The sequence below is a fragment of the Chionomys nivalis genome, chromosome Y (assembly GCF_950005125.1).
Source record: "Chionomys nivalis chromosome Y, mChiNiv1.1, whole genome shotgun sequence".
Lineage (NCBI taxonomy): Eukaryota > Metazoa > Chordata > Mammalia > Rodentia > Cricetidae > Chionomys > Chionomys nivalis.
In genome coordinates, this window is record NC_080113.1 from 5,148,169 (window position 1) to 5,171,285 (window position 23,117).

At 41.8% G+C, this 23,117-nt stretch overlaps 3 pseudogenes; all 3 read left to right on the forward strand.

Moving 5' to 3' along the window:
- Positions 1–23,117, forward strand: part of LOC130868812 (ubiquitin-like modifier-activating enzyme 1 Y) — a 964,755-nt pseudogene that overhangs the window by 38,819 nt on the left and 902,819 nt on the right.
- On the forward strand, positions 3,715–4,814 carry LOC130868845 (peptidyl-prolyl cis-trans isomerase FKBP8-like; annotated as a pseudogene).
- Positions 17,862–19,023, forward strand: LOC130868830 (RAC-beta serine/threonine-protein kinase-like; annotated as a pseudogene).

Here is a 23,117-nt window from a genome sequence, read left to right on the forward strand (position 1 = left end):
CTCCAATTCTCAGAAGTCGGCTCTCCCCAGGCTCCATCGCCCACCCTTATAAATCAGCAGCACCTCACAAACCTGTTCTACCCGGTCCATGGAGAGTTAGAAAACCTCGCCTCACGAGGTGATAGCACGAGCCTGTCCTTAAAGGAAGTGCCTAACGAGAGGACTCTGCGCAAGCGCAAGTGACGTCTTCATTAAGTCTAACCTATCAAAGTGGTGAGTCGCTCAGGCCTCTCCTTCCAGGAGGCGGGAGTCCAACCCTACGCAGGTGACGTGTTAGGACGCAGGCTACGTATTCCTGAACTGTAACGTATCATCATAGCACGAGCTTGTCCCCGACACAAGCTCTTCCTGATGCCTAACCTAAGTGTTGTTTTATCAGGAGCCTACACCGAGGCAATGATACTATAGCATTAATACGTGTTGCCTGTGGTTCAGGTGCTCTGAGCTGGAAAAGTTAAACTGACTTTGCTGTGAACCCAAAGCGGCACCTGAAACAAAATGGTGCCTAAATGCTTGGCGCCTTCGGCCAAACACCTCACAACCCCCAAGTCCCGCCCCAAATCTAAACAACCGCTAATAGAAGCAACTAATTAAAAAACTATCAGTCACCCATTTCATACAAGTACATATTTAAATCCCTATTCCCTCCTGCTCAAGCAAATTTACTCTCCCATGAACAGACTTTTGCTCCGTTTGAAAGAATACATAAGTAATATTCGGATGTATGTTCAATTTTAAAACATTTCTACCAACCATGACAGAAAAATAGGTCTGAATTATATTTCCCCATGACAGCAGATAATAACGTTATATTATCTTTACTAAGATATAAAATGATGAATTAATTCATTACCTTTTGCTAATATTCTAATTTTTGTCTCAACAGATCACACACGCCTGAAGCAACCCGAACTTCCAACTAACGGCTCAACCCGCCTGGCAAGTCATATAAACAGGACGCAGGGACCCGGATGTCATCAACCGCAAAGGAAGTAGGGAAGTCGGGAGCTGTAGAGGATTGAACTAAGAAATGACTTTGTTGAGAGGGGTTACGATATTAGGTTTCAGAGTCAGAGATGAAGACTTTACTTAATGAATAGGGGAGAAGAATAGGTGAATGGTGAACAACTTGTTGAGTCAGTTTAAGTGGAAGCAGCACTTCACAAACCCATGCTGGTATTGGGCTGGAAGTCTGTGCCTCCATTAATCCCGAGATAGCAGTTACAGAGTTGCTGCTACAGTTCTGGGCTTAAACCTAAGGCAGTGTACTACCTCGCTGCTGTCCGTTTAAAAATTTCAAATTACCAAAATATATTCACTAACTTGTATGCATTATTTTAAAATTTTCTTCTTATCACCAAGATAGCTCAGTGGATAAGAGAACTGCCAGCTCTTCCAAAGGTCCTAAGTTCAATTCTCTGCTACCACATGGTGGCTCACAACCATCTATAATGAGACCAGGTAAAATTCCCAGTGTCTATCTCAGGCAGATCCATGGTCGGTACCTCTACTCTGCTTTCTTCCTCCCAGAATTCAGTTCTGTCTTCTTAACCTACCTAAGTTCTGCTCTATCAGGTCAAGGCAGTTTCTTTTTTCTTTTCTTTCTTTCTTTCTTTTTTTTTTCGATTTTTCGAGACAGGGTTTCTCTGTAGCTTTTTGGTTCCTGTCCTGGAACTAGCTCTTGTAGACCAGGCTGGCCTCTAACTCACAGAGGTCCGCCTTTCTCTGCCTCCCGAGTGCTGGGATTAAAAGCGTGCACCACCACTGCCCGGCCCAAGGCAGTTTCTTTATTAACCTAGGAAAGCAACACACAGACAGAAGGACCTCCTACACTATATCCTCTTTTCTGTTTACACAAAAAGGAAGGTTTTAAATTTAACATAGCACCATTACATGTAACAAAACAGTTATCAAGCAAGAATTATAGTTACAATATTTATATCTATTTTATCTTTTATCATAACTAAGGAAAACTATACTGAAGTTCTCTGAGTAATCCAGACTAATTATAAAATATGTACAAAAAGGACTTGTTGGGAAGATGAATGACACAACAGTATGGTGAGGGAACAACAGCTGGTAATGGGAGTGAATATGATCAAAATATATTATACATTTGTAGTAAAATGCCATAATGCAGCCCATTATTATATATAATTTACATATGCCTATAAAAATTTTAAAATATGTAACATATGTATATATACACTAAATAAGTCCACATCATAAAACTTAAAATTCTTTTCATTTTACCATGAATTAAATCAAGATGACTCAGTAAACTCAAACAAAATTTACCAAACCTCTAAAGTAAGTATAGCTCTATGGTAAAAAAAAAAAAAAAAAAAAAAAAGGTAAATTATCCTGACTTGGTAGTGCAAGCTGCCTGCTTGGGATCCTGGAGCCAAAGCCTGGCTGGGTTACACAATGATTTCAAGACTAGCCTGGGCAACTTAGTGACATTGTGCTTGAAAAAAAATATAAAATGATGACCAAGTTTCCATCAACAGGACTGTAAAATGTGTGTATGTGTGTCTCGCTTTTACATGTTTTTATGAATAAGTAGGATATGAAGAATTCTTAGGTCATAGATATCTTTCTGTACAATATAGTAAGAATATATTGATGGTAGTCAAAGGTTGTCACAAATAGTGCTAATTACTGTAATCTACGGTGTTTGAGTAATAAGGATGCTGATATATCTTTTGTAATAAATGGATCACTTTAGTTGGAGGCATTGATGTGGAGAGGCAATTAGGAGGAGAAGGATTTCTAGGGAACTCTAGGAATGTACTATTCAATATTGCTATGCACTTAAATTGTACTAATTAGTTGTTTGATAGTCATTTCTTTTCCATTATCTAATATATATTTTTCTTGTTCCCCTGTCATATCATTGGATGATTTACAGGTTAACATAAGACATAGATAGGTAGGTAGATAGATAGACAGGTCGATATATGTATATATTTGTGTATATATATATGATTTATATGTATATTTACTAATGAATATGCATTATTTATTAAGTATATATTCCTCCCCGACTTTCCAGGGTTTCATATAATCTGGACTGACCTCTTTTCTCTGATGCCTAGAATAACTGTGAACTCTTGATCCTCCTGAGACTACAAGAATCACCACCAAAAACTGAAATGTTAAAACATTTGTATTTCTTGTTACTACAGCTATATGCAGACTTCTCTTCATTATTTTAAGTATTCTATCTCCTGTCGTTGTTTCTTTGATTTCATTTACTTGGAAGGTACATATTATTTTCAATCTTTTAGTAAAATATTTTAACATACCTATTTGATGTCACCATTTGACCATAGACACACTTTTAGACTCCTGAGCAATTTAGGATATTAGGATTCTTTTTAACTCCATATCCAATGGTCCCTAATGTCCCAATTCAGGTCACATAATACTTGATTCCATTTTATTTTCAACCCTACCCACCCTCATCATTGTCTTTGATTTTTTTCTCTTTTTTTTTGAAAAAAAATTTCTGCCTCCTCCCAGCCTCCCATTTCCCTCCCACTCCTCACATTTCCCTCCCCCTCCCCCACCCCTCCCCCTCCCTCTCGAGTACTAAGAGCTGCTCGGCCACCTGCTGGGGTCCCACCATTGGAGGACTTTGAGGTGCTTGATGGGGTAGAAGATGCAGATGGGGAAGAGGAAGAAGAGGAGGAAGATGACCTCAGTGGACTGCTTCCACTAGAGGACATGGGACAGCTGACAGTGGAGGAGACTGAGCAGCCAGGAACCCTGGCTCGGGAGTTCCTGGCAGCCACAGGAATTCCTGGCTGCCACAGAACCTGAGCCAGCCCCAGCCCCTGAAGAGTGGCTGGACATCCTGGGGAACGGACTGCTGTGGAAGAAGACACTGGTCCCTAGCCCGCCAGGCTCTAGCCGCCCTCTCAAGGGCCAGGTGGTGACCGTGCACCTGCAGATGTCCCTGGAAAATGGCATCCACGTACAAGAAGAACCTGAACTGACCTTCACGCTGGGAGACTGTGATATCATCCAGGCCTTGGACCTCAGTGTCCCGCTCATGGATGTGGGCGAGACAGCCATGGTCACCGCTGACTCCAAGTACTGCTATGGTCCCCAAGGCAGCAGGAGCCCGTACATCCCCCTCCCACGCGGCCCTGTGACTGGAAGTCACCCTGAAGATGGCAGAGGATGAACCTGACCTTGAGATGCTGAGTGGGCAGGAGCGTGTGGCTCTGGCAAACCGCGAGCGGGAGTGTGGCAATGCCCACTACCAGAGTGCTGACTTTGTGCTGGCTGCCAACTCCTATGACTTGGCCATCAAGGCCATCCCCTCCAGTGCCAATGTGGACATGACCTGTGAGGAAAAGGAGCAGCTGCTACAACTGAAGGTCAAGTGTCTGAACAACCTTGCAGCATTGCAGCTGAAGCTGGACCACTACCGTGCAGCACTGCGCTCCTGCAGCCAGGTGCTAGAGCACCAGCCCGACAACATCAAGGCACTGTTCCGCAAGGGCAAGGTGCTGCCTCAGCAAGGAGAATATAGTAAGGCCATCCCAATCCTGAGAGTTGCCCTGAAGCTGGAACCTTCCAACAAGACAATCCATGCGGAGCTCTCAAAGCTGGTGAAGAAGCGTGCTGCACAGCAGAGCACAGAGACCGCCCTGTACCGAAAGATGCTGAGCAACCCCAGCCGGCTGCCCGCCAAGTGTCCGGGCAAGGGGGCCTGGTCCATCCCATGGAAGTGGCTGTTTGGGGCGACTGCTGTGGCCCTGAGGGGCGTGGCTCTCTCTGTGGTCATTGCTGCCAGGAACTGACTGCCCCCCTGCACACCTGGACCCCGACCTGTGCTGCCCAACTCACCCAGGCTCCCTGTCCACTGACCTCCCTGGCCGAGCCACCTCCTCTGAGTTGGGAGAGCAAGGATTGGGGTCACACACCCCAACAAGCAGGAAGGACTGAGGCCCTGAAGGGGTACATGGGGTACAGCCCAGGTGGAGGGGCCCCGTTGCTCCATACCCAACTGTCTCTGTTCCACATCCCTGCCCTCTGGGCTCTGGCCTCAGTTTTTCCCTCTCATTAGGCCTGGGGCAACCCTTACTACTAGTCCTGCCTACCTGCCCCCTGTCCAGGCTCCCCCACAGTGAATGAAATAAAGCCTCACCCCGCAAAAAAAAAAAAAAAAAGCAAACAACAACAACAAAAAACTCCGTGCCATTGTCCTTGTCAGCCCTCATTGTCCGCCATGTTCAGAGAGTCCGGTTTTATCCCATGCTTATTCAGTCCCAGTCCAGCTGGCCTTGTTGAGCTCAAAATAGATCAGCCCACCGTCTCAGTGGATGGGTGCACCCCTCGTGGTCCTGACTTCCTTGCTAATGTTCTCCCTCCTTCTGCTCCTCATTGGGACCTTGGGAGCTCAGTCCGGTGCTCCAGTGTGGGTCTCTGTCTCTATCTCCATCCATCGCAAGATGAAGGTTCTATGGTGATATGCAAGATATTCATCAATATGGCTATAGAATAGGTTCATTTCAGGTTCCCTATCCTCAGCTGCCCAAGGAACTAACTGGGGACATCACACTGGTCACCTGGGAGCCCCTCTAGAGTCAAGTCTCTTGACAACCCTAAGATGGCTCCCTCCATGCTCCCATATCCACCCTTTCTTTATCCCAACCATCCGATTTCCCCAAGTGGCCCCCATCATCCCCTTCTCACTTTTCTCTCCCCATCTCCCCTTACCCCTATTCCACCCCACCCCCAAGATCCCAATTTTTTGCCTGGCAATCTTGTCTACTTCCCATATCCACGAGGATAACTATATGTTTTTCTTTGGGTTCACCTTCTTATTTAGCTTCTTTAGGAACACAAATTATAGACTCAATGTCCTTTATTTATGACTAGAAACTAATTAAGAGTGAGTGCATCCCAAGTTCATCTTTTTGGGTCTGGGTTACCTCAATCAGGATAGTGTTTTCTATTTCCATCCATGACATGAAAAATTCAAGAAGTCATTGTTTTTTACTGCTGAGTATAACTCTAATATGTATATATTCCACACTTTCTTCATCCATTCTTCCGTGGAAGGACATCTAGGTTGTTTCCAGGTTCTGGCTATTACAAACAATGCTGTTATGAACATAGTTGAGCATATCCTTTTGTAGTATGATAGGGCATCTCTTGGGTATATTCCCAAGAGTGGTATTATTGGGTCCAGGGGTAGGTTGATCCCGAATTTCCTGAAAAACTGCCACACTGCTTTTGAAAGTATTTGCATGTTTGCATTCCCAACAGCAGTGGATGAGGGTACCCCTTTATCCACAACCTCTCCAGCAAAGGCTATCATTGGTGGTTTTGATTTTAGCCATTCTGACAGGTCTAAGATGATATCTCAAAGTTGTTTTATTTGCATTTCCCTGATCGCTAAGGAGGTTGAGCATGACCTTAAGTGTCTTTTGGCCATTTGAACTTCTTCTGTTGAAAATTCTCTGTTCAGTTCAGCCCCATTTTTTAATTGGGTTAATGATCATTTTAAAGTCTAGTTTCTTGAGTTCTTTATATATTTTGGAGATCAGACCTTTGTCTGTTGTGGGGTTGGTGAATATCTTCTACCAGTCAGTGGGTTCCCTTTTTGTCTTAGTGACAGTGTCCTTTGCTTTACAGAAGCTTCTCAGTCTAAGGAGGTCCCATTTATTCAATGATGTCCTTAATGTCTGTGCAGCTGGGGTTATACATAGGAAGTGATCTCCTGTGCCCATGTGTTGTAGAGTACTTCCCACTTTCTCTTCTATCAGGTTTAGATTATTCAGATAGATATTGATATCTTTGATCCATTTGTACTTGAGTTTTGTGCATGGTGATAAATATTGGTCTAAATTCATTCTACTACAGGTTGACATCTAGTTGTGCCAGCACCATTTGTTGAAGATGTTTTCTTTCTTCCATTGTATACTTTTAGCTCCTTTATCGAAAATGAGGTATTAATAGGTTTGTCGGTTAATATCCGGGTCTTCAATTCGAATCCATTGGTCGACCTATCTGTTTTTATGCCAACACCACGCTGTTTTCATTGCTGTAGCTCTGTAATAGAGTTTGAAGTCAGGGATGGTAATGCCTCCAGACGATCTTTTATTGTATAAGATTGTTTTGGCTATCCTGGGTTTTTTGTTTTTCCATATAAAGTTGATTATTGTCCTCTCAAGATCTGTGAAGAAGATTGATGGGATTTTAATGGGGATTGCATTGAATCTATAAATTGCCTTTGGTAGAATTGCCATTTTTACTATGATGATCCTCCCAATCCAAAAGCAAGGGAGAGCCTTCCATTTTCTGGTGTCCTCTTCAATTTCTTTCTTCAATGCCTTAAAGTTCTTGTCAAATAGATCTTTCACTTCCTTGGTCAGAGTTACCCCAAGATATTTTATGCTATTTGTGGCTATCGTGAAAGGTGATGCTTCTTTGATTTCCCTCTCTGCTTCCTTATCCTTAGTGTATAGGAGGGCAACTGATCTTTTGGAGTTGATCTTGTATCCTGTCACATTACCAAAGGTGTTTATCAGCTGTAGGAGTTCTTTGGTGGGGTTTTTGGGGTCGCTTATGTACACTATCATATCATCTGTAAATAATGAAAGGGTAACTTCTTCCTTTCCAATTCGAATCCTCTTGATCCCCTTATGTTGTCTTATTGCTATTGCTAGAACATCAAGCACTATATTGAAGAGGTATGGATAGAGTGGACATCCTTGTCTTGTTCCTGATTTTATTGGGATGGCTTTGAGTTTCTCTCCATTTAAATTGATGTTAGCTGTCAGCTTGCTGTAAATAGCTTTTATTATATTTAGGTATGACCCTTGCATCCCTTATCTCTCTAAGACCTTTATCATAAAGGGGTGTTGAATTTTGTCGAATGCTTTTTCCACATCTAATGAAATGATCATATAGCTTTTTCTTTCAGTTTATTTATATGGTGGATTACATTGATAGATTTGTATGTGTTTAACCAGCACTGCATCTCTGGGATGAAGCCTACTTGATCATAATGGATAATTTTTCTAATGTGTTTGACAGTAATTTATTGAGGATTTTTGCGTCGATGTTCATGAGTGAGATTGGCCTGTAATTCTCTTTCTTGGTTGAGTCTTTGTGTGGTTTTGGTATCAGAGTAACTGTAACTTCATAAAAGGTATTTGACAATGACTCTTCTGTTTCTATAGTGTGAGATATATTAAGGAGTATAGGTATTAGCTCTTCTTGGACATTCATGTAGAATTCCGCATTGAAATCATCTGGTCCTGGGCTTTTTTTGGTAGGGAGGTTTTTGATAACAGCTTCTAATTTTTTTTTCAGGATTTACGATTTTTATTAATTTTTATTTTATTGAAAAAAATTTTCTGCCTCCTCCCCGCCTCACATTTCCCTCCCCCTCCTCCCGCCCCCCTCTCTCTGCTCAGACTCTTCTTCTCCTCCCTCTCCAGTCCCAGGAGCAGTCAGGGTTCCCTGCCCTGTGGAAAGTCCAAGGTCCTCCCCCCTCCATCCAGGTCTAGGAAGGTGAACATCCAAACTGTCTAAGCTCTCACAAAGCCAGAACCTGAAGTTGGATCAAAACCCCGTGCCATTGTCCTTGGCCTCTCGTCAGCTCTCATTGTCCGCCATGTTCAGAGAGTCCGGTTTTATCCCATGCTTTTTCAGTCACTTCCAGCTGGCCTTGGTGAGTTCCCAATAGATCGGCCCCACTGTCTCAGTGGGTGGGTGCACCCCTCATGGTCCTGACTTCGTTGTACATGTTCTCCCTCCTTCTGATCCTCATTAGGACCTTGGGAGCTCAGTCCGGTGCTCCAGTGTGGGTCTCTGTCTCTATCTCCATCCATCGCTAGATGAAGGTTCTATGGTGATATGCAGATATTCATCAGTATGGCTATAGAATAGGTTCATTTCAGGTTCCCTATCCTCAGGTGCCCAAGGAACTAACTGGGGACATTGCCCTGGGCATCTGGTAGCCACTCCAGGTTCAAGTCTCTTGCCAACACTGAGGTGGCTCCCTTAACTAAGATATGAGTTTCCCTGTTCCCCTATCCAACCTTCCTTTATCCCCAGTCATTCCGTTTCCCCCAGGTCCCCTCATCCTCTCCTTCACACTTTTCTCTCCCCATCTCCCCTCACCCCCATCCCACCCCACCCCCAAGATTCCAATTTTTTGTTCGGCAATCTTGTCTATTTCCCATAGCCAGGAGGATAACTGTATGTTTTTCCTTGGGTTTACCCTCTTGTTTAGCTTCTTTAGGATCACAAATTATAGACTCAGAGGCCCCCTATCCATAGCTAGAAACCAATTATGAGTGAGTACATCCCATGATCTTCTTTTTGGGTCTGGGTTAGCTCACTCAGGAGAGTATTTTCTATTTCCATCCATTTGCATGCAAAATTCAAGAAGTAATTGTTTTTTACTGCAGAGTAGTACTCTAATGTATATATATTCCACACTTATTAATTTGCAAATTCTCTCTCTGCTGTTTCATTAGTTTGGATAGGGGTTTATCAATCTTGTTGATTTTCTCCAGGAACCAGCTTTTTGTTTCATTGATTCTTTCAATTGTTTTCTGTGTTTCTATTTTGTTGATTTCAGCCCTCAGTTTGATTATTTCCAGTCTTCTACTCCTCCAAGGTGAATCAACTTCTTTTTTTTTCTAGAACTTTAAGGTGGACTGTTAAGTCTCCAAAGTGTACTTTCTCCCTTTTCTTTAAGTGTGCACTTGGTGCTTTGAACTTTTCTCTTAGCACTGCTTTCATCGTGTCCCATAGGTTTGAGTATGTTGTTTCTTTATTTTCATTGAATTCAAGGGAGACTTTAATTTCTTTCTTAATTTCATCCTTGATGTGTGGTTCAGTAGTTGACTGCTCAGTTTCCATGAGTTTGTAGGCTTTCTGAAGGTAGTATTGTTTTTGCATTTTAGCTTTAATCCATGGTGATCCGATAAGACACAGGTGGTTAATGATTTTTTTTTTTAACTGTGGAAGTTTGCTTTGTTACTGCGTATGTGGTCAATTTTCGAGAAGGTTCCATGAGCTGCAAAGAAGAAGGTATATTCTTTCCTATTTGGTTGGAATGTTCTATAGATGTCTGTTAAGTCCATTTGATTCATTACCTCCATTAGTTCTTTTTTTTTTTTTACTTTTCTTTGTGCAAGCTTTATTTATTTATTTATTTGTTTGTTTGTTTGTTTGTTTGTTAAAGATTTTTGCCTCTTCCTCCATTCAAGTCCCCTCCCTCATCAATCCTAAGAACAATCAGGGTTCCCTGCCCTGTGGGAAGTCCAAGGACCACCCACCTCCATCCAGGTCTAGTAAGGTGAGCATCCAAACTGCCTAGACTCCCACAAAGCCAGTACGTGCATTAGGATCAAAAACCCATTGCCATTGTTCTTGACTTCTCAGTAGTCCTCATTGTCTGCTATGTTCAGCAAGTCCAGTTATATCCCATTCTTTTTCAGACCCAGGCCAGCTGGCCTTGGTGAGTTCCTGATAGAACAAACCCATTGTCTCAGTGTGTGGGTACACCCCTCGTGGTCCTGAGTTCCTTGTTCGTGTTCTTTCTCCTTCTGTTCCCGATTTGGATCTTGAGATTTCAGTCTGGTGCTCCAATGTGGATCTCTGTCTCTGTCTCCTTTCATGACCTGATGAAGGTTAATAATCAGGAGGATGCCTATATGTTTTTCTTTGGGTTCACCTTCTTATTTAGCTTCTCTCGGATCACGAATTATAGGCTCAATGTCCTTTATTTATGGCTAGAACCCAAATATGAGTGAGTACATCCCATGTTCCTCTTTTTGGGTCTGGCTTACCTCACTTAGGATAGTGTTTTCTATTTCCGTCCATTGACCTGCAAAATTCAAGAAGTCATTGTTTTTTACTGCTGAGTATAACTCTAATATGTATATATTCCATACTTTCTTCATCCATTCTTCCATTGAAGGGCATCTAGGTTGTTTCCAGGTTCTGGCTATTACAAACAATGCTGCTATGAACATAGTTGAGCATATACTTTTGTTGTATGATAGGGCATGTCTTGGGTATATTCCCAAGAGTGGTATTGCTGGGTCCAGGGGTAGGTTGATCCCGAATTTCCTGAGAAACTGCTACACTGTTTTCCAAAGTGGATGAACAAGTTTGCATTCCCACCAGCAATGGATGAGTGTACCGCTTTCTCCACAACCTCTCCAGCAAAGGCTATCATTGATGATTTTTACTTTAGCCATTCTGACAGGTGTAAGATGGTATCTCAAAGTTGTCTTGATTTGCATTTCCCTGATTGCTAAGGAGGTTGAGCATGAGCTTAATTGTCTTTTGGCCATTTGAACTTCCTCTGTTGAGAATTCTCTGTTCAGTTCAGTGCCCCATTTTATAATTGGTTTGATTAGCCTTTCATGGTCTAGTTTCTTGAGTTCTTTATATATTTTGGAGATCAGACCCTTGTCTGTTGTGGGGTTGGAAAGATCTTCTCCCAGTCAGAGGTTTGCCTTTTTGTCTTAGTGACAGGGTCCTTTGCTTTACAGAAGCTTCTCAGTTTCAGTAGGTACCATTTATTCAATGATGTCAATAATGTCTGTGCTGCTGGGGTTATACATAGGAAGTGATCTCCTGTGCCCATTTATTGTAGAGTACTTCCCAATTTCTCTTCTATCAGGTTCAGTGTGTTTGGACTGATATTGAGGTCTTTGATCCATTTGGACTTGAGTTTTGTGCATGGAGATAGATATGGATCTATTTTCATTCTTCTACAGATTGACATCTAGTTTTGCCAACAGAATTTGTTGAAGATGCTCTCTTTTTTCCATTATATACTTTTAGCTCCTTTATCAAAAATCAGGTGTTCATAGGTTTGTGGGTTAAAGTCAAGGTCTTCGATTCTATTCCATTGGTCGGCTTCTCTGTTTTTATGCCCATACCAAGCTGTTTTCAATACTGTAGCTCTGTAATAGTGTTTGAAGTCAGGGATGGTAATGCCTCCAGACAATCCTTTATTGTATAAGATTTTTGTGGGATCCAGGGTTTTTTGTTTTTCCATATAAAGTTGATTATTGTCTTTTACAGATCTGTGAAGAATTTTGATGGGATTTTGATGGGGATTGCATTGAATCTATAGATTGCTTTTGATAGAATTTCCATTTTTACTATCTTGATCCTCTCAATCCAAGAGCAAGGGAGATCTTTCCATTTTTTGGTGTCCTCTTAGATTTCTTTCTTCAAAGACTTAAAGTTCTTGTTAAATAGATCTTTCACTTCCTTGGTCAGAGTTACCCCAAGACATTTTATGCTGTTTGTGGCTATCGTGAAAGGTGATGCTTCTCTGATTTCCCTCTCTGTTTCCTTATCCTTAGTGTATAGGATATATATATATATATATATATATATATATATATATATCTTGTATTCTGTCACAATACCAAAGGTGTTTATCAGCTGTAGGAGTTCTTTGGTAGAGTTTTTGAGGTTGCTTATGCATAGTATTATATCATCTGCAAATAACGAAAGCTTAACTTCTTCCTTTCCAATATAAATCCCCTTGATTCCCTTATGTTGTCTTATTGCTATTGCTAGAACTTCAAGCACTATATTGAAGAGGTATGAAGAGAGTGGACAGCCTTTTCATGCTCCTGAAATTATTGGGATGGCTTTGAGTTTCTGTCCATTTAATTTAATGCTAGCTGTTGACTTGCTGTAAATAGCTTTTATTATATTTAGGTATGATCCTTGTATCCCTAATCTCTCCAAGACCTTTATTATAAAGGGATGTTGAATTTTGTCAAATGCTTTTTCAGCATCTAATGAAACTATCATATGTTTTTTTCTTTCAGTTTATTTATATGATGGATTACATTGATAGATTTGCATATGTTGAACCAGCCCTGCATCTCTGGGATGAAGCCTACTCGATCATAATGGATAATTTTTCTAATGTCTTCTTGGATTCGGCTTGCCAGTATTTTATTGAGAATTTTTGTGTTGATGGAGTGAGATAGGCCTGTAATTCTCTTTCTTGGTTGGGTCTTTGTGTGGTTTTGGTATCAGTCTAACTGTAGCTTCATAAAAGGAATTTTGCAATGACACTTCTGTTTCTATATTGTGAAATACATTAAGGAGTATAGGTTTTAGCTCTGATTAGGTCTTCTTGGAAGTTCTGGTAGAATTTTGCATTGAAGCCATCTGGTCCTGGGCTTTTTTTTGGTAGGGAGATTTTTGATAACAGGTTCTAATTCTTCACGACTAACATGTTTATTTAGATTGTTCAACTGGTCTTGTTTTAGCTTTGGTATATCGTACTTATCTAAAAACATGTCCATTTCTTTTGCAATTTCCAGTAGTGACATACAGGCTTTTGTAGTAAGATCTAATGATTCTCTGAATTTCCTCTGTGGATGTGGTTATGTCCCCCTTTTCCTTTCTAATCTTATTTATTTGTGTGGTCTCTCTCTGTCGTTTAATTAGTTTGGATAGGGGTTCGTCGATCTTGTTCATTTTCATTCTTTATTTCTTTTTTGACCCAGGTGTGGTTCAGCAGTTGACTGTTCAGTTTCCACGAGTTTGTTGGCTTCTGGGGGTAGCATTGTTGTTGCCTTCTAACTTTAATCCGGGGTGATCTGTTAAGACACAGGTGGACACTAATATTTTTTTATATCTGTGGAGGTGTCCTTTGTTTCCGAGTAAGTGGTCAATTTTTGAGAAGGTTCCATGAGCTGCAGAGAAGAATGTATATTCTTTCCTATTTGGGTGGAGTGTTCTATAAACGTCTGTTAAGTCCAGTTGCTTCATTAACTCCACAATTCTCTTAATTCTCTATCAGGATTCTGTCTGATTGAGCTGTCCATTGGAGAGAGAGGTTTGTTGAAGTCTCCTACTACTAGTGTGTGTGTGGTTTGATGTCTGCCTTGAGTTTTAGTAATTTCTTTTACATAAGCGGGTGCTTTTATATTAGGGGCATAGATATTCAGGATTGAGACTTCATCCTGATGAATATTTCCTGTAATGAGTATAAAGTGTCCATCTCAATCTCTTCTGATTGATTTTAGTTTGAAGTCAGTTTTGCTAGAAATTAGTATGGCCACACCTGCTTTTTCCTTAGGACCATTTGCTTGAAAAACCTTTTCCCAACACTTTACTTTGAGTAGATGCCTGTCTTTCTGGTTGAGATGTGTTTCTTGCAAACAGCAGAATGTTGGATCCTGTTGTCGTATCCAATCTCTTAGTCTGTGCCTTTTTATAGGTGAATTGAGACCATTAATATTAAGTGATATTAATGACCAGTGGTTGTTAATCCTGTTATTCCTATTGCTTTTGGTAGTAGAGTTTGTGTGTCTCCCTTCTTTCAGTCATGCTGGTGAAGGGTTGCTAGATGACTGAGTCATCTAGTGTTAGCAACGTTGGATTCCTTGGGTTGTGATTTTACTTCTATTACTTTCTGTAGGGCTGGATTTGTGGCTATATATTATTTAAATTTGTTCTTACCCTGGAATATCTTGTTTCTCCATTGATAGTGAAAGATAGCTTGGCTGGGTATAGTAGTTTGGGTTTGCATCCATGGTCTCTTAGTTTCTGCAGTACCTCTGCACAGGACCTTCTGGCTTTCGTGGTTTCCATAAAGAAGTCAGGTGTAAGTCTGATCGGTTTACCTTTATAAGTTACTTGCCCTTTTTCTTTGCAGCTCTTAATATTCTTTCTTTAACTTGTATATTTTGTGTTTTGATTATTATATGGCGAGGGGATTTTTTTTTTGATCCAGTCTGTTTGGTGTTCTGTATGCTTCTTGAATATTCAAAGGAATATCTTTCTTTATGTTGGGAAAGTTTTCTTCCATAATTTTGTTAAAAATATTTTCTGGGCCTTTGAGCTGTGACTCTTCTCCTTCTTCTATCCCTATTAATCTTGTTTGTTCTTTTTATTGTGTCCCATATTTCCTGAATGTTTTGTGATGAGAAATTGTTGGTTTTCTGTTTTCTTTGATCAATGCATTTATTTTCTCTCTGTTGTCTTCAAAATCTGAGATTCTTTCTTCTATCTCTAGTATTCTATTGATTATGTTTGTTTCTGTAGTCTCTGCTCATTGACCCAGATTTTCCATATCCAGCTGGTCCTCAGTTTGTGTTTTCTTTCTTGCTCAATTTCAGCTTTCAATTCTTGAACTGTTTCTAATACCTATTTGATCATTTTTTCTTGGTTTCCCAGGGTATTATTTACGTATTTACTCATTTCTTCAAACTTTTTGTTATACTTCTCATCCATTTCTATAGGGGTGTTTTTTACATGTTGTTTAAGAACTCTATTGTTTTCATAAAGACAATTTTTTCTACTTCTTCTTGATTAAGGTCTTCATGTCCTCCTGTTGTGAGGTCACTGGGTTCTGGTGGTTTCATGTTGTTTTTCAGATTGTTGGGTGATTTCTTGCATTGGCACCTGCTCATCTCTTCCTCTGAATGCTCTCCTATGGATCTTCATTTACAGGATCAGATCTTCTTGCCCACTGATGGATCTTCTGGTGCTGAAATCAGGACTCCTTGCTGGCCAGATAGCTTGCAAACAAAAGGCCTACCTTGCTTGCTGCAGGTAGGCTATTGAGACAAAGGGACTCCCGCCCACCCGGTTTCCCTCACAACTTGGTCAAAGTGCCCAAACAGGCTGAGATGGGTGATGTTATGTGTCCTAAGAGGGGAGGGAGGTGGGCGGGGGGTGGTTCCGGATGCAAGCTGGGTGGGATAGGAAGAGAGAGGCAGTAGCCGGGGAATATAGCCCCTGCAGGAAGACCAGGCTCTCATCCATTTCTTTAAGGGAGTTTTTCACCTCCTGTTTAAGGGACTCTGTTGCTTTCATAATGTCAATTTTTTCTACCTCTGAATTATGGTGTTCAAGTCCTCCTGTTATAAGGTGGCTGGGTTCGGGTATTAACATGTTGTTTTTCAGATTGTTGGAGGAATTATTGCATTGGCACCTGCCCATCTCTTCCTTCAAATGCTCTCTGATGGATCATCTGGTACAGGTTCAGGTCCCCTTGCTGGCCAGGGACCTCATAGACAAAAGGCCAACCTTGCATCAGGCAAGTTATTGAAACAAAGGAACTCCTGGCCAGTTGCTCTTACACCCTGTCCCAGTACCCAAACAGGCTGAGCTGGGGGATCTTACCACCCCAAAGAAGTTAGGAAGAAGGGAGGGGGTTCCTGGGTGCAAGCTGGGATGGGATAGGAAGAGAGAGGCAGTAGCCGGGGAGAGAAGCCCCTGCAGAATGACTAGGAAGTTTAGGGGGTTGAGGAATGTCTATGCTTCATTTCCCAGTCTTCTGCCGCAGGTCAGGAACTCACTAACCCCTCTGATGGATCATCTGGTACAGGAACAGGGCCCCTTGCTGGCCAGGGACTTTGCAGACAAAAAGCCTACCTTGCTGCTGGCTGGCTATTGAAACTCGAAATTACATCTTATAGTATAAGAATGGCCAAGATCAAAAACACTGATGACAACTTATGCTAGAAAGATTGTGAGGCAAAGGAACCACTCCTGCATTGCTGCTGAGAATTCATTCTGGTACAGCCCCTTTGGATGTCAGTAGGCAATTTCTCAGAAAATTAGAAACAATCTTCCTCAAGACCCAGTAATAGCACTTATGGGTATATATCCAAAGGATGCTCAATTGTGCCACAAGGACATGTCCTCAACTATGTTCATAGCCAGAACCTGGAAACAACCTAAATGCCCCTCAGTAGAAGAATGGATAAGGAAAATGTGGTACATTTACACCTTAGAAACTACACAGCAGAAAAAAATATTGCAAGCAAATGGATGGAGCTAGAAAACATCATTTTGAGTGAGGTAATCCAAACACAGAAAGAATATTATTATATGGACTCACTCATAAATGGTTTTTATACGTAGAGCAAAGAAAAACAGACAACAAATCACAATACCAGAGAACCTAGACAACAATGAGGACACTAAGAGAGACTCACATAGATCTAATCCACATGGGAAGTAGAAAAAGGCAAGATCTTCTGAGTAAATTAGGAGGATGGGGACCTTGGGAGAGGGTTCAAGGAAAGGGATGAGGCTGGGGAAAGCAGAGAAAAATGTAGAGCTTAATAAAAATTAAAAAAAAAATGTACAAAAGAAAGAGTTGAAAGTGTGCAAAATCATACTTCAATGGTTTACATGGAAAATGATCCTTGTAGACTCAGGTATTTGAACACTCAGTCCCCAACTGGTGGTGAGTTTCAGGTTATAGAACCTCCAGGAGATACATCTTTGCTGGAAATGACAGGCTTTGAGAATATAAATATTTACCCAGATTGTGATCTCTCTGCTTCCTGTTTGTGGATGTAAATGGAACTAATTAGAGCCCTGCTCATACCACATGTATGATAGATTATATCATTATATATTATATTATATTATATTATATTATATTATATTATATATATTACGTTATGATAGATTATCGACTCAATCCCTCTGAAACAGCAAGCTAAAATAAGCTTGTTTTTCCTGGAATTGCTTTCTGACAGGGTAATTATAACAACAACAGAAAATAATAACAACTGTACTGGGTGCAGGTTAGATTCTGTGAATGCAGTCATGTTGCATTTTATATAGGATTGATACTCAAACTTTATGCTAATGTAACTAGTAAAACTACTCCAAGGTGATGGTTCACGATAAGATCTGACACTGCTATTGTTTCAGAACTGGGTTCACCTATGGATTTGTGATTAATACAGCTGTGATTCTGCAAGATCACAGGAGCTGCAACAGGAAATACCTAACCCTAGCTGAAGAAAATCGATCCTGCCCCAGCCACCCCACAGCTATTTCATGAATAACATGGTGTGTGATTTTGCTGGTTTACCATGATCATGGAGAAGACCTTCCACATTGACTCTCCAGAAGAGTGGATGGGCTATCCAGATGGTGTCCAAGTTGAAGTAGGGGACCCAGGTGAGGATGCTATAGCGTACAAGTATGGCTCCCCTAATGACTGACTCTTCCACATCTGAGATGATGGTAGTGGTTGTCAACAAGGAATGGGCCAAAGTGACCATGAAAGACCTCTATTATTCCAAACTCGCAGGTAAGGACACCTTTGGCAAAGTCATCTTAGTGCAGGAGAAGGCCACTGGCTGCTATTATGCCATGGAGATCCTGAGGAAGGAAGTCACCATTGCCAAAGATGAAGTTGCCCCCCACACTCACTGAGAGCTGGTCCTGCAGAACACCATGCATCCCTTTCTTACCATCCTGAAGTATGCCTTCCAAACTTTGTGATGGAGGGGGTGAGCTATTCTTCATCTCTCTCGGGAGCAAGTCTTCACAGAGTATCAGTACCAATTTTATGGTACAGAGATCGTGTCAGCTCTTGAGTAATTGAACTCAAAGAATGTGGGGTACTGTGACATCAAGCTGCAAAACCTTATTCTGGACAAAATTGGGCACATCAAGATCTCTGACTTTAGCTTGTGCATAGAGGGCATCAGTGATGGGGCCACCATGAAAACCTTCTGTGGTACCCCAAGTTCCTGGCACCTGAGGAGCAGGAAGACAATGACTACAGTTGTGCAGTGGACTGGAGGGCTGGGGTGCAGTCATGTAGATGATGTGTGGCCGCCTGCCCTTTACAACCAGGACCTTGAGCACCTCATTGAGGCCATTTTCATGGAAGAGATCTAATTCCCAGAAATGGTTGGATAGAGGCCAAGTCCTTGTTGGCTGGACTGAAGAAGGACCCTAAGCAGAGGCTTGGTGGAGGTCTCAGTGATGTAAAGGAGGTCATGGAGCATAGCTTCTTCCTCCACATCAACTGGCAGGATGTGGTACAGAGAAAGCTCCTGCCACCTTTTAAATCTCATGTCATGTCCGAAGTGGACACAAGGTACTTTGATGATGAGGTCACTGCCAAGTTAATCACAGTCACAGCCCTGGAACGCTATGACAGCCTGGCTTGCTGGAACTGGAGCAGCAGATGCACTTCAGCAGTTCTCCTACTCCACCAGCACCAGAGATTGAGCAGCCCTCTGGAACCACAGGACTGAAGCATGGCTGCCGTCCACTGCCTGGGTGTCTTTTAGAGAAAAAATTCTTTTGCCTTTTGGCTTTTATTCCCTTCCATGTGCCCCTCACTTCCATATCTAGTTTCTCCTTCAGCTCTTGCCCAGCCTTAGCGGTCCTGGAAGCCCTCTCTTCCAGTCTCCCCTCAGCTCCCAGATGAGTGCTATTGGGAGGATGGACTGTTGGGAGGATGAAGAAAAGTTATATCACCACATCCTCCAAGTGGGTAATGTGGGGAGCCATGTGCTTACCTGGGTTTGGGGGCAAGCCAGAAGAGGCCACATTTGGATGAAACCTGGCCCCTCCAGCACTAGAGTCCTTGTATGATGTTATCTGGACAACCAACCTATCTGCCACCACCTCACCTGGGGCAGAAAAACCATAATGTCCAGGGACAGACAGAGGCCTTTGGAAGTCCAGGCATCTGGATTTGGCATCATAGAAAGTGGAGCCAAGCCCTTGGGTCTTGGTGGGGGTACAAGGAGCTGCCTTTTGAACCTGCCACTTCTTCCCAAGCTGCTCTCTTGATTTGCACAGGGCAGGATGAACACCACCACCCTGCTCAACTATGTTCTTTTAAAAGTCATTTTAAATGTGTGCAATTCTCCCTATAACACAAGTAGAGCCTATAAAAGGGGACCACTCTTTATTTATGTATTATCCCATTTTATTTTTAAATATGTGTCTTTATTGCTTGTACTTTACAAATATGAGGAGTAAGGGAAATCCTTCCCAGCCTTCCTGTCCACAGCTGTATATCTTACCAGGGATCCCCTCTAGCCAGCCCTGTCTCCCGCTGGGTCCCAGCCGTTTGGATGGCTCATTTTCTGCTAGGGTCAGAGGGAAGCTAACCTTGAGTGTTACACTTTTCACAACAAGACAGTAATAAGCCCCTAATACTTGACTGCAGTCTGAAAGGGGAGAGAGATGGGGATAGATGTCTCTGGTATACATTGGAATGGGTGCCACCTCATCCAGTCCCCCCCCTCCCCCGCCCAGTTCTGGAGCATTAAGTTGAATGTGCGAATCAGAATCTGTGTCAGTGTGGTAGGTGCCAGTGAGCACCCTGCCCTAGCATTGAACATCTAGTTTCATGGGATACAGGTGACCACAGCTGTATGCAGCACATGTGTGAGTGAGCTCAGTTCACACCACCAGCCTGAGTGTTTGATCCCATGGGGTACAATGGAGGAGAGTGTCCACCAGCTGCTGTGGCCAAGCTTCCCCATCCTCAATATCTCTGGGCATTTGGAATTGAGTTTTCCTTGTTTACTCTCCCACTACACCCCTCAGATAAAGCATTTACAAAAAAACCCAGTAGGGTAGGGGTGTGTAATGATGGTATGGGATCGTCTGCTTTTTCATTTTTATGTGTGTTATCTGATAGTTTTCTCCCATCCCTACTGTCTTTTCCTTACTCCTCATATTTGTATAGTACAAGCAATAAAGACACACATTTAAAAATAAAATGGGATAATAAATAAAGAGTGGTCCTCTTTTATAGGCTCTACTTGTGTTATAGGGAGAATTGCACACATTTAAAATGACTTTTAAAAGAACTTAGTTGAGCAGGGTGGTGGTGACAAACGGCTTTAATCCTAGCACCCAGAAGGCAGAGGCAGACAGATCTCACTGAGTTCAAGGCCAGCCTGGTCTATAAGAGCTAGTTTCAGGAGAGGTTCCAAAGCTACAAAGAAAACCTATCTCAGGAACTAGAAAAAGAAAACTTTATTTGATAGTGGATAATTGAAATAGAAGTTATTGTATTTGACTTTAGGAGTAGTTAAAGACTTACATCATTAAATCAAGTATGAAAAAAATTTTAATATCTTAATTTCTAAAATATATAAATTATAGGGAGCCCAATAATAGCTACAAACATTGATAAAAACCGTTGTTTTCCTAACAGAAACCAGGCCTGTGTAATTCCTCGCACTCTAATCAAAGTTGTAGATGTCTATGGTATTATGATGCAATCTACTGGACAAAACTCTTCCAACAGAATGTACTTCAGATTGTTGTATCACAGCTATAAACTTTTAAATGCAGCTTTCTGTCAAATACCCAAAGGTTTGAACTGGCTTTTCCTGTGTTGTTATTCAAATTCCTTCCCCATGAAAGGTGTCTTCGTAAATACATGGAAAGGATTCTTTAAGTATAAGCATATACTAGGTGTATAAGCATATACTGTCACCTTACTCTTTTAAATAAAAACTCATTTGCAAGAATCTAAATCAGTAGAATTTATCGGTTGTTTTCATTGTCAGTATCTACTGGAACTGTCACAGTGGGTCTTTGACTAGCCAAGTGAGTCCTGAATAGACAGGAGTTGTTCCAGTTTAGCGAGCTCATTTTCCATGATGTTCAGATCAACTAGTATTCTTTTGTACATGGATAACAACTGTGTGATGTTAACATGGCAAGATTGAAGTTGTTGACTGTGAGATGTGCAGCATTGTTCCTGTGTGGTCCGAATGGGATTTTTTTGAAGGGGTACAGGAGAGGTTGACTCAGGTGACCTTTCATTCACTTTTATCTGTAAAAAAAATTACAACTGTTTTTTTCCAGCCTAGTAATTTCCAAAATCTTACTCATGATAACTTGGTTATGAACAGATATTGCATTGCACTTGGAATTTTAAGTACCATTCATGCACACACATTTGGATCTGAGAATACTTGTGAGAACTTGGCAGTTCCTAAAGCCATTGAGGGAGGGAAAACAGGAAATTGGCTCCATGGTGAGATGGAGTGGAGTACAATGGGAGAAATACAAAAAGAAAAGAAACTGATTCCACTTAAAGTGGAGTCATGACTTTAAATGTCAGTATCTGATACACTTGGGAGTGACTTTTGTGTGTGGTAAAAGATAGGAAACACACTTAAGGACTTTAGAACACAGTTACAATATCATAGGAAACAGTCCCAAAAATCAATAAAAATAAGATCACACGAAATTGAAATGCTTCTACACAAAAAGGAAACAGTTTGAAAACAAACTACAAAATTGAGAAAAGGGTACAATGTTTTGTGCAGGCAAAGATTCAAGAAGAAGGCATGGAGGTTGCCTTGTACAGCCATGTTCTTGCTTTATGAAACTCAGTAGTAACCTTGACATATGACATTAATTCTATTATAAATTACTGCACTTATTATTTTAGACCAACACCAGGAAATTCACATTTACACAGGATACCACCAGAGAAGTGAGAGAAGACAAGAGAAAGGACCCATTCTTAAGGTGAGACTTTGATGGTGAAGAACAGACCAGTTCAGGTCTCCCGTTTTCTTGTGGTGAGGGAGAGGATCGGTGGAACTTGCCATATTATTGGTGACACATGTATTTTCTTAACCTAACTACTGAATTCAATTGTGAGCGCTTAAGAAGTTTATGTGGGACAAACATCAAAAATGTCAGGGCTCTATGGAGAGGAAAGGCGTTATTTGGTCTTCTTCCCTTAGTTCCTTTCCTCTTTCGGCAGTCTTTCAAAGACATGGCTGTGCTTGCCTTTAGCTACTTTAATGTTACATACTGCTTACCTGAAATAGTCTCTCCAGGATGTAAAAGATGAAGGCAAATACAATGCTGCCCAGGAGGATGGATACGATGTTCATGGCGCTCTCTAGCGACGCCTTTCTTCGGAAAGGAGGCACCACGTTCAGGGAGTATCGGCAGTCGGAGCGCACAGGCCAGCTGGAGTAATCTGGGAGCAAGAAGCTTCTTTCCTTAACAGCCTGGTGATAACTGGCTTGAGCTGTCTGCTGCCCGGCCTTACATACTGCAGGAGACGTCAGGGCTCCTCATTGTCTACAATGTGAGACATCATAATCAGGGCCTTCTGGAAGAATCAGCTTGCCTACAAGAAGGCAGGTGAGTCCTCCACGCTGCTGCCTGACTGGTTTAGGACTAGGTTGTGAGGCTGGAGAGGAGAGAATGTGAGGTGGGGTGAACCCATCAGTAAGATCTGAGAAAAACATAGACTTTAAGCAGATCCATCAAACGTGCTATCAAAAAAGCATCCATCCTTTGGCTGCACCCTCATCTCTAACTGG